Genomic DNA, 12,566 nt, shown 5'->3' on the forward strand with positions numbered 1-12,566 from the left:
AACATTTCTTATCAATGCCTTTCCAGAGCAGGAGGGAAGGGAATAATTTTGGCCTCACTTGTGATGACACAAGAGTTGCTTGGCTTCAGAAACAACCATCTCTGGCAGAGTGAGGACTGGAAGCCACAATTCCTGGGCCTTGCTTCAGCAGCGCAGCAGAATTGCTGGCCCCAGGCTGAGCCCAAGCCCTGAGCTTTTGTCAAAGCACCAAAGTGAGGGACAGACCATCACGTTTTATCTCCCTTCTTCATCTCCTCTCTAGAAATTCTGCAAATATTGATTAAGACTGTGCTGTTTGCTCATGGTTGATATGTCCTTCCAACAGCTCATTGTGGGAGATTTCAAATTGCTTCATTAGACCATCTCCTATATTTACCTACCAGCAACACAATAATAGTATGAAATTAAAAACACATTACCTTTAACTGCAATTATCCCATTATAGAAGCAGGTGAGTGCTGCAGAGGCAGTCATCACATTTTTACAGCATAACTACTTTGGATAAAAATTACAGGGAGGCAGGATTCTTACCTGTGAGAAAATAAAGTGGATCATTTCAGAGCCTTGGTTGTTTTGTGACAGGAGTTCAAATGAAGATATTCTAAGGTTAAAGTCAGGGTTTCCAGGTGACCTGCATATTGCCTCCAGAAAGCTCCTCTTTTCCCTTATCACTGCAGCATTTGTCACCTGTAGGATATTATTCAATAGGTGTTCTGTGGTTTTGTCTCCCAGCCAAGATCCATCTTTCTCCAGAACCAGCAGACAACCACAGAAAATGAAATGACACCTGCTGGTCTCACCTTTTTATGGAGGGTTTGTCCACCTTTACTCTCCTCTCCAAATGGCAGAATTAAAAAGCAGTTTTTATCCGGTAATACCATGAGAAATGTAACCACACCATATTTCTTTTGTCAAGCTGATAGATCAAGTCGGGAATGGGGGAGACATATGTGGGGGATGTGGACTAAATAGAAGAGCATTAGCAGGACAGAAGAGTACAGGGAGAATTCAAGTAAGAGCTATCCAGTCCACTCCCCAGAGCCCGGGGCAAACATGAAACCATTCAGTCAAAAAATCACTTCTAAATCTTTTTTGTCTGCCTACTGCAAGCTGTCCATTCCTCACACAAAAATGGGTGTTTCTAGGCACAAAGCTATAGGGCAAAGAGACTGGAAAATTTGCCTTTTCTGAGGACTTTGGAGCTTCCTCATTGTTTTGCAGAGCTGGGATTGCCATTTTCAAATGCTCCAATGTTTTTACTAATTTTCAGCAAGGGAGACTGGATCCCAGGTCCTTTGGAGCCTCCAGAGCAACTTATTTACTTCTTGCTTGGCCTTTCAGGTTCATTTTTGTTTCAGATATTCAGAGAATTGGGGTTGTTTGTACTGAACCTTGCAAAGTTATTGCCTCTTCCCACCCATATAAACTGGAATTTTATTTTGCAAAAATAGGAGAAAATGTTTATTCCAGTCTATCTCATGGAACCAAGTCCCACTTCTGATCTTCTCTTCCAACAGAGCCTCCATACAAAGGGAAGATGTCCTTAAATACCCTCTTTTCCTTGATGAGTACAGAGCTTTCCCCATCTGCCATCTGAGCATAGACATGAGCCCAAGCCTTGTGTCAACATGTTCCCAGCCTCCTTTTGTAATATGGAAATGACAGCGGTTGCTGCGTGTGAAGATGGAATCACATGAATAAATGAATGTCAACAGACTGTGGGTAGAGGCCCAGAGGTTGCATAACAGAGAGACTACAAGTGCACAGATGCAGTGAAGCCAAATTGGGTGCTCAGTGGATTGTCAGGGCTTGTTTTGGAGGCATGCACCTACTCATGTCACCAGCACAGCTGTCAGCCGATGAATTATTCCCAGTGAATTAAGAAACAAAAAATAATGTTCTCTATCCATCCAGTACTCATGCAGGCCATTTAGAGGGAATATTATGTGACATCTCTAGGTAAATCAGATGGTGAATTATTACAGCATGGTTCCTCTTCCCTGCAGGAACAAAGTCTGGAGATATCCTACAAAATCCTTACTATGTCAATGTCAAATTCAGTAACTCTCCCCCCCAAAATTATTACCAGCTGCACATGTGGTGATAATGTCACACTAAGGGCATGGCTGCATGGATGAGGACTGACAGACTTATGCTCCATGCCCCAGCTCTGAGCTGGCCAGATGCAAAGCAATTCTACTCCAGAAGCAGAGAGCCACATTAGCAGGGTGACAGCTTACACAAGAAGAAAGGCCAAAATTTTTGCCCCTGTGGTTTTCTGAATGTGTCTGTTTGGACCTATTTATCTTCTTTTCAGGTGCCTGTCTTGCCTGTTAGTCCTTTAACCTGAACTGGAATGCTTTCTTTTTATCCTTCTCTCTTGCAGTAGGAGAACTATACAAACCAAGGCTGATTTCACAAGCCTGGCAACAGCTTCTTAAATAAACAGCACACTTTTGGGTTTCGTTCCTCTCAAACAGAAATGCTACTTCAGCTTCTTTGTGCCACTTCCCCTCCAAAACTGCAGCAGCAGCAAAGCAATCAAGAGAGCATGAGGTAATATCCCATACAGAAGACCTACTTCATTCCAAACAAACACACAAATAACCTCCAGCTTGAGAAGGAGGAATGCACAAACACTTAGAAGCTAATTCCCAAACCCAGCAAGACAAAGGCAGAGTTAAAAGACTCAAAACACCTGAGCAAGCAAAACAGTCTCTTATCCCTCACTAAAGCAAACACAAAGAAGAATCGCATTCACTTTCCAAGCTGGCAAGCCAGCCATAACGTATTGCCTGCCACAGCAATGACGATTGTTCTTGTGCTCTCCACCCCAGCCTGATACACACTCAGCAGATTCATAACTCTTTCAAGTTCTCCAAGATAAACACACCGGTGCTTGATAAAGAATTTCAATTACAATGTTCCTTGGAGCATCCAACATGCTGCCCCCACCCCCAACACAATAGCAGATTTGTCCCCCACCACCCCAGGGACACAGTCTGCAGGTCAGCTCCAAAAGGACCAGAGATTCCTTGTGCTTCTGGAAGTCTGTCTTCTGTGCAGATAGGTCTCTGACTTTCACAACTGCCCATGGCATCTTCCAGAGCCCCCATCCCCAGCAGGATCACAGAGGGGTTGTATTTTGTAGGCCACTAGTGCATGTGACAGGAACACCCAAAGGCCTTGCCCCACGCTGAACTCACAGGGGCTTTTGGCAGCCCATTTGTCTTCCCCTCTTCTACGCCCAGTGACTAATGAGCTCCTGCTCAACTTGACTCCTACTTCCCATGGCCAAATCCCAGCCTGAAACACCCTCTTCAAATGCTGGACTGCCACAAATGGTGTGGGAAAACAACCCTCAGCCAAAGGAGTCCAGAGTTTGGAAAAGCTATCTCCCCCTTCACCCCAAGGCCACAGTGGATTTATCTGACAACCAACCTTTATCAGAAGGGGCTGCTGGGGTGAGAAGGGCACCTCAGGGTTCTGAGCTGCTGCCAAGAGCCAGGAGAACACAACAGACTGCATTTAGATAAGGGCAGGTTATCGGATGCATTCAAATCTTGATTCAAGGAATCCATTAGATTCACTTGTTTGGTTGTGGAAAAAACCCTGACAGTCTTTGGCCATGTTTAGCATGCAGGAAATCCTGGAGGGAAACTGGGGACCACCTGCATTGTGCATGCACACAAAACAAACTGCAGGTGTCTATTTCCTGAAACAGCAACCAGCACATTCAAAGTGAGAATCTGCCCAGGACTGTCGCATCTACAGCTTGCAGATACATCTGCTCTGGTATAAAATCCTCTCCTTCAAATCTCGTTAGTCCTGAGCTGCACCACACACTGCAGCTGGCTGGGAGGGCACTGAGCTTTGCGTCCTTAGTTTTTGGAAGCTATTGCTCAGCTCCCAGCTGGAAGGTCTCTGAAAGCTCCTGCTCAGCTTGACCCTGGCCCCAGCTTCACCACGTTTTCCCAGTGGGTGCCACTGTCACCAGCACCCTCGCCCTGCCCCAACTGCCCCAGTGAATATATGTGCTGCAGGGCTGGGGCCAGTGAATTCTTCCCAACACGGGGTTTGTCATATAGAGGGACTCTGCAGAGCCAGCCCCTGCTGTACCCAGGGGCTGATTGGATTCCAAGCCTAAGAGCCCATTTCTACAACAAAACCAGAATGGTTCAAATATTTCCTGTGAAATATTCTGCCTTTCACAAAGGATAATAACTTCTGCAGCCTGTGAAGCATGACAGATGCATCTTGCATCCTTTACACAACTGTACTGGCTGATATACTGCCTTCATTTTGCTGCTCAACTTGGCCAAAACCAAGGGAGGCACATGGATTGCTCCCTTTCCATGTTTCCTGTCTCCTCTTCCTTCTCCCTATATCCTACTATTGTCACGATATTCTAGAATTCCACCATTGTGCCCTGGGTGATAGGAATAAAACCAAACTGGAGTCTTCACACCAATTAATTTTAGGTCCTTGAGAGCAGTACTTAATACAACAAATGTGGGGAAGGAAATTCTCCAGACAGTGAATACAGAAATCTGATTTAGGTGCTGCTCATCTCACCCCACCAACCTCCTGACTGACACGTCTGGGGTAAGGTACTGTGGTTATCCTTCCTTCTGAAAACACAAGCTCAATTTATTAACCATTAGAAAAAGGGCAAAATGAAACAGAACATCCCAAACAAAAAAAAAAAAAAAAAAAAAAAAAAAAAAAAAAAAAAAAGAAGAAGAAAGCAGCTACAGTCTCGCTATCCTGGGACCTGAAATCTCTGTGCTCTCCAAGCTTTTCTTTCTGGGATTTTCTCAGAGATACAGTGGGGAATGGCCTCCCTCCCCAGTGACTTTGTGTTTCTGAATAATAAAAAAAAGAAAGAAATCTTTCACCTTGTCAATATTAACCCAGATTTGTTAAAAGTCTATTTGTCAGGGGCAATACTTTGCTGCAGTCACAGCATATTAGGATTACATTTCCCTGTAAAGTTGGGTTCATTTCGGAAACCCAAGGAACAGTAGTTAGTGGACTTTGGTCTGTCCTTTAAATTCTTCCATAGTATAAAAAAAATTCTGTACTTAGGTACAAGGAGTAAATGCCACAACATGCTGACCCAGGGCAGTTTTCTATGAGAGGATGCTGGTAGTTAGACCAGTAAGACAACATGATCACAGAACAAGGAGCAGAGCAGCACAAGACACAAGGACTGCTCCCAGCCAGGCTAGTCATGTCTTTTCCCACCTTCAGAACCTCCACCGGGACCCTCTGGTCCACTGGTTCCACTGGAACTGGGCTGCCTCCACCATTGGTGGCAACAGCCCTTCCCTGACTGCTGGAGCCCAATTTTCTGAGGCACTGCTGCCTCTAGCACAAACTATTTCATTCCCTCTGATGTTGACACTTAGCTCAGGGCTCAGTCCCTTGCCAGCAATGCTCTTGCTCAAGCAGAAAGGGCACCAAATGATGGCAAGCAGCTGCATGCTGATGTACTCCTTGTATCATATGGGGAAGAATATCTGTTCTGCTTTCCTTTCAGCAAGGGTAGAAGAGGTGCTTGACAGGCAGAGTTGCATTTAACCCAGCCCAAGCATCCCTGCCCACACATCTTGTCCCCCACCCTGTCCATGTCAATGACAATGCCTTTGGCTGCATGAAAGCCTCCCTTTTCCAAAGCCATGAACCCTGCTGCAATCCAGGCCTCCTGCCCTGAGGGTGCACACTTTTCCTACAACAGACACCTCTGGTCTTTCCTGGCCATGGCTTCACAATCAGTGTTCTGCTGGTTCTTGCAGCATCTGCAAGTACTTGGCCTGTGCTTTCTCCATCCCTTCCCATGTCTTCCTCCTGCCTCTGCAGACTCACTGTGACTTATGCTATGGTCTGTAAGAGGAAGATCAGTGTGTGGGTTTAACAGAGCCTGGTTTTTGGTGGGGGCAGGAGAAAAGCTGCTTAAAACGTCTATGTCCGGCACAGAGCCAATCACTGAAGGCTCTAATGATAGGCAGGTTACTAGCCCAATTAGACAAGTTGGTAATGCCTCTGTGATGACATATTTAAGAAAGGAAAAACCTCGGGAAGTTCTTCTCCCTCTTTCTTCTCCCGAGGGGTGGTGAGGTGGCCACCGGGGCCCATCCCAGGGGGGCACTGCCGGGGGCCACGTGGCCGGGGCCTTCCCAAGGCCGGGACTGCATGGCCAGAGCCTTTCTGAGGCAGGGACTGCATGGCTGGAGCCCTCCCAAGGCTGGGACCGTGTGGCCGGGACCCTCCTGAGGCCAGAGCTGCCTGTGTGGTGGTGGCAGGGACCACTTGGCCAGCAGCGAGAGACATGGCGAGCAATTCCCCGATGCAGAGCCCAGACAAAATCAACTTCTCAACTGCAACTTACAGACACCACCTTTCTTCCAAGTCAGAGAAAAAGGAAAAGTGAGGACATGTGAGGAAAACCAACATGGCAGCACTGAGGTCAGTGAAAAAAAGGAGAGGGAGGAGATGCTCCAAGCGCTGAGCTGAGATTCCCCTGCAAACCATGGTGAGGACTATGATACAACAAACTGTTTCCCTGTAATTCATGAGGTGCAGGGGGGCACAGAGATCCACGCACAGCCCGTGAAGAAGAATACTCATGCTAGAGCGCATGGATGCTGAAAAGCTGTAATCTAGTGAGGAACTCAGAGAGAGATGACCCTTGCTTTTAGACTTAGAGGAAGAGAGCCTTTGCTTCCAAACTAGAACAGCTCATCCTTAAAAGACTAAACCCCATGAACTAAAATGACCCACGCTAGGCAGTTGTGGGAAGACTGCTTGGCCCGTGGGAGGGGCTCACATTGCAGCAGGCTCAGGTGGGACTGCTGCTTGTGGAAGTTAAAACCATGCTAGAAAAGTTCACAGAGATCTACCTCCCGTGGGAAGGATACCACAGCACAGCTTTTCCTTAAGCATACTGAAGAAAGATTTTTAAGAAGTGAAATACTGACCAAAACCCCATGTTTTGTTTCCTTGCGCAGTTGGTGGAAAGAGGGAAGGACTGGGAAAGAGTGTTTTTTATTCAATAATCCTTACCTCATGAAAATGAAGTTTTCAATTTCCCCTCCTCTGCTCAGCTATAGCAGAGGAAAATAAGTAGATGGTTTTTATTTGTGGGTGCCTGGCGCTTAGCCAGCTTCAAACCGCAACAATCAGGCTCTCTGACTCCACCAGGAATCTCATACCAGCCCTGCAAACTGACAGCAGCCAGAGGCATATCTGGGCTAATGTCACAGCCGCAGCTTCAGCACACGGCAGGGTGACTCTGACCTAGTTCTAACCCTGCTAAATATGCAAAGAAAGAACAGAAGAGCGTGTGGGGGAAAACAGTCCAAGGGTTTCCCTGTTTCCTCAGTATTCTCTGCTACTTTAATACTTACACTGCATTGGAACACGTCCAATGCCAGATCTTCTTACGGGTGTACCAAGAGAGGAAAAACATGGTAACATTTGAAGGGTGGGATGCTTGGGGTGTTGTTTTTTATTTTTTGAATACAAGCGTATAGGAAGATGTGATTTTTCAAAGATTAACATTTTGACAAAATTTAAGAAAAAAAATGGAAAACCTTTTTGAGTGGAAATCTCTTTTCAGTTGCTTACCTTTCCTTTTTGCTTGTTTTTTTCAATCTTTTTGTTCTTAACTTAGTCATCAAGAGTTAAATGCTAGCCTGATTATCATTCTGACAGGCCTTTTTAGTTGTTGTTTTTCCTTTTTAAGAAAATGGATATTTGTGCACTTGGCTTTATCTTTGTTTCAATGTCTGCCTTTTCTTTAGCATTTCTGGTTCACTTCCACCATAGAAAATACTCAAACTTCAGCTTCTCTTGATTCTTTATTAACTCTAGACCACTGTGTATTACATAACTACTTCTTTGCTATGGAAACACCATTTTATTTGAATCACCCACACGGTTCTGGGTATTTCTGTTTTTCAGCATCTTAATTTCAATATAATACTGTGTTCACTGACAGTGCAGAGGGCTTTACTGAGTGTAAGGGCAGAACAGCATCCTGGTCTATGTCCTTCAGATGGTATTGAAGCCCCTCAGCCAGGATCTGGTGATACCCAAGATGTAAATGTGTCCTCTGAGTCTGAGAACACACCTGAGGCTGAGCTATGAAATTCCACCGTGGCAAGAATGGGAACGTTGCTTGGCATAGGGACCATAAGAACCTGTGGCAAAAAGAAACCGTCTAAATACTTGCTACCAGTGATCATGAGAGAGAAGAGATGCTAGATGAATGGATAGCCTCAGTGTAGTGCCATTTTCTACTCTGGAGAACAAGAGCACCACAAAGCAGAGCAAACAGAGAAATGTGAGGAAATCTTCCTACAGAGGAAGTTCCTGCAGAGCAAGAGGACAGTAATGGGACACAAAGGAACAGCCATGTTTTGAATGTGCTCCTGCTGCATGAGGGGCACTGCCACTTGATAGCACATGTGGAACAAATCCCAGACATGGAGATCCTTGTCAGAGTGCTCAAGAAAAAAAGGCAAGGACAGGAAGACATGGAAACCATTAATCAGAGACCGCAAGTGGTGTTGTTTCTGGCATAGGTTGAGAGAATGCTGATCATTAACTCCTATGAACATTCCTGACCTTGATCAGGAAGGCTCTTAATTAAATGATTATGTCCCTTGACTTCTCCAAGTCTCAGGCGTACGAGACTTCTATGCTTTCCTCGGCAAGGCATTTTTCGGAATCAGGATCTCCATTATTACAGTCAACTAATTATTTGAAAAGCATTTTCATCTGGAGTCCAAGCAATCAAATTAAATACAGTTAATGTCGGTTTGGCAGGACTCCACACAAAAGTTGCTCTGTTTTTGTGCAGAATTGGAAAATCAGTTTTTGCTAATAGCCTGATGTATGAAATCTGCTGCTACAGCTTTTCACTGTTTACCCATCTTCTCCATTTGCTGCAAAACTGTTGATGCAATTCTGCTGTGATAAATGAAGCCCAAAACCTCACAACATCCTGCCTTTAGCAAAAGATCATGTAGGAACCAGAGACTGAGAAAGAATGAATTGTTCTGCTTTGCAGTAGAAGTTGATAAAGACAAAGAGCATGCTGGAAATAAAGGAGCATGCTGAAAATAAAGGAATCAACTTTATGCCACTTTATCAAAAGAGATACAGCAAGACGGTGATATAAATCACCAGGTTCTAGCAGCTATAGGAGATTTCAGGTAGGAAGGCAAACTGAGTAACACCAAGTAGAAAAAGCATATGTATAAAAAAATACTGCAAACCAAACCTCATTTTGGAGAGAACTGCAAACAAGCAGATGGACGCTTTCTAATAAGCTCACATGTCTATTTGTCTAATTACTAAACACTTTGAAATTAATTTGACTTTTCCCTCTGAACAGCTATCCGTATGGATCATTTTCCACAATGACCAGGGAGTAAAGTACACCTAAACCTGAAGACAGCGTGTGTCTACTTTTGGCTCAATGAATTAGAGTGCATCCTTTTTATAACGAAATTCTGACGCAAAAAAAGTCATGACTTCATCGCTGTAAAACACGTCAGTCATAGAAAGGATTAATAATCTGTAACTGCCATGAAGTTGCGTTAGAAGACTAGAAGGCTCTTATTAAGTCATAATTGGAATAAGAAGAGTCAGGCAGATGAATGAAATCTTTAGTAAGCAGAGGGATATGGATTCCACAATATGCTGAAGAAATGCAGTAACAGAAACAATGATCATTAATATTAGTTACAAACCAAGATTAATCTCTAGGATAGGCAGAATTTCAGGGTAAAATACTTGAGTTGATGAAATGTCACAGGTGATGGCAGTTTTAATCACTGCTCTCAGCAAAAAGAAAGAGTCCTTTTTTGGAGGTCTTTGGGAGGAAAACTCCCTTCTGCCTCTGGGATGCTCCCAGAGATGCACTCAGGAGTAAAGCAGAGCTGTGTGCCTACCAGCCCAAGCCACTGAGTGCTGGAATACAGTCCAGCTGCCCCCAAGCCCCAGATGGTCCAGCTTTGTGGGCAGCTGGAAGGCACCAGGTAGAGATGCGCCCAGCAGGTAAAGGGTCCCTCACAGTGGCTTGTGCCACGTTCCCAACATCAAGACTGTGTGTGTTGTCGTGTTAAGCACTTCAGAGCTGTTTATACTTTGCATATTTTTGCATTGTTATTGCACAATTAAGCTGAAGACTTCCAGACCAAGCTGTCCCAAGAGCACAAGGAAATCCAGTGGCAGTCAACTTTCAATCCGGTTAATTAATCAGAGGTTTAAAAAACAAACTCGTCCTATGTGTCTCATGCACGTTAGGAAGACACAGTCAGTAGTTTCTTTTATAAAGAACCAAACCTTTTTCAGGTTAGCAAATATATATTACATGACATCAAGTATCACTTGTATAAAATTATGCTTTTCAAGGACCAATGAAGAACTGGTTTAGACTTTTTCTCTGAGGTTCCAGCAAAAAGATTTCATTTTCACATCCTCAGCATTTTATCTAAAAACACCTGTCTCATCAGGTTATCATTTCAACTAGACAAGGGACTTGAGAAAGAAAACAGATGTCTGATGCATCCTCAACAAGAAACAAGAAAATATATGCCATGAATATTTTTATGGTCTTTTCTTTTCCTCATACTGTTATCACCATGCAAATAATGTGCACAGGAGTCTTCAAACATCTTCTAACCATTTGGTAAATCATTTCACAGAATAATGAATTCAAGTACTGTGAATCAGCCCCCAAAATTTAATGACTTTAGTTTTTATGTCACATCTGGAAACCAGTAGGACACTGTAGTGGGTGCACCTTCGGAGGGTGGTTCTTGGCTTTTCCTCGGCTCTCCATGTCTGTGGTCAGGACCTCTGTTTCCACAGAAGCGTAGGAGCAGAACATGCCGACCATGTCTGCTGTAGTGTACAGCAGAGAAACTGCCTCGTGTTCTTGGAAGTCAGCCCTGTGTTACACAACTGCAGTTCAAAGGTTACAAAGGCAAAGGCTTTGCCAGCAGACTCCACACTTCAAAGCCGCGGCAACAATTGTTGGATCAAACAGAGAGGAAAGAAGTTGCCTGTGGGTCCCTGAAGCAAACTGGAGTCTCAGAAGAAAAAACAGGATCCAGAAGAATCTTACTGAGAAACAATGAGAAAAAAACCCTGCTCATTTATATGGAACAAAAGCCCGAGTCCTCAAGAAACTCTCCCAAGTTGCTTCCACATCCAATCAATATTTTCTTTAGCACATATGGAATGAGCCTCAGCCAGCTTCCACCTCCAGACATTCCTATTTCTGACTATCCTTAGAAGGAAGCAAGGCAGCTAATTCAAAATCTCATTCATATGAACAGGAGCCACCAGGCTTGCACGGACAGTCTCACCATGCCGTTTTCCTGACTCAACAAATTGCTGCAGATAAGCTCAGCCATACGTTCAAATATATCCACACATATGTCCTTAGCTCACAGCAGATGTGAGGTGATGTCACATGAGCTCAAAGCCCCAGTGACAGACAGCAAATCTGAAGACGGAAAATTCTGACAAATGCAAATGAAAGAAGGGAAATTTAAGACTGGTAATAGATGACACCGGGGCAGAGATGAAGTCTGGTCTACAAAATCTACATAAACAAGGTGGAATTCCCATTCCCTGTAAGCCTGACTCTTTCTTATAGTCAACACCAAAGTCACATCAGCTTTGCAATGGACCAAAAAACCTTGTCTGAGGCACAATGCCAGCAATTTGGATTTGCTTTAGTATGACCTCTCCCTCCTGCTGCAGCAAAACCTCCTCAGAAGTTCTTTTAAGAAACTCTTTGCTGCAAAAATTAAAGCTAGTGAGACTTCTCAAGGAGATGAAACTGCCCCTGTTTCAACTTCAGCATCTTGAGGCTCAGACTGTTCCTTGAAACCGAGGATTTGCAATGCGCATGCTGCCAAAGAAGATTTGCTGAGGATAAGAGCCTCCTCATCTGTCCAGTCAGCAGCATGGATGGTGGGTGTTCATCTCTGCTGTTTCAGAGAAGAGCACATCACTGCAGCTCATGTTATCACCAAAATGGGTCTATGCAGACATGTTTGACATTGATGTAGAAGGGTCAGGGCACATTATTTTCTGCTGACTTGCCAGAGCTCACCTCCTGCTGTCTCTAGACCCAGATATGAAAGTCTAAGCTCTGCCAAAATACGGGGGTAAATCCTGCCTGAGCCTGAACTCATGCATAAACCTAACTGGATTTTAATGGCATTTACACCCTATTTTACAGGATATGCTTGGGGTATTTATAGAGAATTCAGCTATAGGAATTCAGGAACAGTATGTCTTAAAGTCCGAAAAAAAAAATCTCTGAATTGAAGCTCATGTTTGTGTGTCGGACTGTCATATCATGGTCAGTCCCAGCCACTGAATTCCTACATTCATTAAGCAGCAGTCCTTGTGGCAGCACATATTTTATACTCCTCTCTGTCCTGAAAGCTCAGCGTTTCCATTTGTGTGACATTTTACTGCCTCTTCATTATATACCAGGAAGGAATGCTGATGGATTAGCATCACATCCAAAACAA

The sequence above is a fragment of the Corvus cornix genome, chromosome 12, assembly GCF_000738735.6.
Source record: "Corvus cornix cornix isolate S_Up_H32 chromosome 12, ASM73873v5, whole genome shotgun sequence".
In the NCBI taxonomy this organism is placed as follows: Eukaryota; Metazoa; Chordata; class Aves; order Passeriformes; family Corvidae; genus Corvus; species Corvus cornix.